Source organism: Anomaloglossus baeobatrachus, chromosome 6 (genome assembly GCF_048569485.1).
Source record: "Anomaloglossus baeobatrachus isolate aAnoBae1 chromosome 6, aAnoBae1.hap1, whole genome shotgun sequence".
NCBI classification, from domain to species: Eukaryota; Metazoa; Chordata; class Amphibia; order Anura; family Aromobatidae; genus Anomaloglossus; species Anomaloglossus baeobatrachus.
In genome coordinates this window covers 51,001,985-51,003,079 of record NC_134358.1, presented here as the reverse complement: position 1 = coordinate 51,003,079, position 1,095 = coordinate 51,001,985, and the positions used below count along the sequence as shown (strand labels likewise).

Genomic DNA, 1,095 nt, shown 5'->3' with positions numbered 1-1,095 from the left:
TGTATTTTTACTGATTAATGTTATTATTGAACCATTCCAGTGCTGTCGGTCAATCCAAAAAGTTAATAAATCTGAATATTAAAGAAAGTAATAGTGAGGTTTTGTCACTCTTAGAAGAATATCTGTGTGCAGAATTATTATGCAACTAAATTAAAAACGTAATTTTTCCATCTCAATTGTTTATTTTCATCTGTTAAGGTGAGTATAACAAACACCTAAAAGTGAACAAAAATCAATTCCTGCGCACTGCAGTGTCTCCTGGTCTTTTCCCAATGACCCCAAGGTCTTATTCCAGTGCCAGAGTACCCTCTTCTTGCAGAATGGTCGGGTTCTGCTGTGACCCAATCATTCCGATAGATACTTGCAGTTTCATGAGCTCCCACTCTCACCTCTGGCACCAGAGACATTACAGAAAATCCTTACAGTGTGCGCTATGAGATTTCACTCAATGTGGCTGCAGACGTTCATCACAAACTTGGAAAACCCCTTTAATGCTCCTAACATAAATAAAAACATAGTAAGTCATAATTTGTCAAACTTCACAACACTTTGACACATAGCCAAGTAACATGTAATGTTACAAGTTATGGATTGTTAAATGTGTACAGGAACAGAACCAATAACTGCTCAGGAATATATCACCAGAACCACTTATAGTACAGAAACACCTCACCAGAAACACCAGTAGTACATGAATACCTCACCAGAACCACCATCTATGCAGAAATACATCAGTAAAGCCCAAATCAGTACAGAAAAACAGCATTAAAACCTTTATCAGTACAGAAATGCATAACCAGAACCACCATCGATTCATGAATATGTCAGCAAAACCACCATCAGTAGATGAATACATAATAAGAACCACCATCGGTACATGAATACATCACAAGGACCACCATTAGTACATGAATAATTCACCAGAACCACCAGAAGTACAGTAATACATTATCAGGACCACAATCAGTCCATAAATGTAGCACCACAATCCTCATCAGTACATGGTACACTGAGTGTAATGTCAGGTGAGTCTTATCTCTTCAAATCACTCATTGACAATTTTCTACTGTCCACTTTTCGTACTTTTTTGCAACC

General features: G+C 37.4%; 1 non-coding gene across 1 annotated transcript; it reads left to right on the top strand.

Annotated features, from left to right (window-relative positions):
* The first annotated feature begins 241 nt into the window (after window positions 1–241).
* On the top strand, window positions 242–369 carry LOC142244804 (small nucleolar RNA SNORA35). The gene has a single exon (XR_012724666.1). It is a non-coding gene; the product is annotated as a small nucleolar RNA SNORA35 (small nucleolar RNA).
* The last annotated feature ends 726 nt before the right edge of the window (window positions 370–1,095 follow it).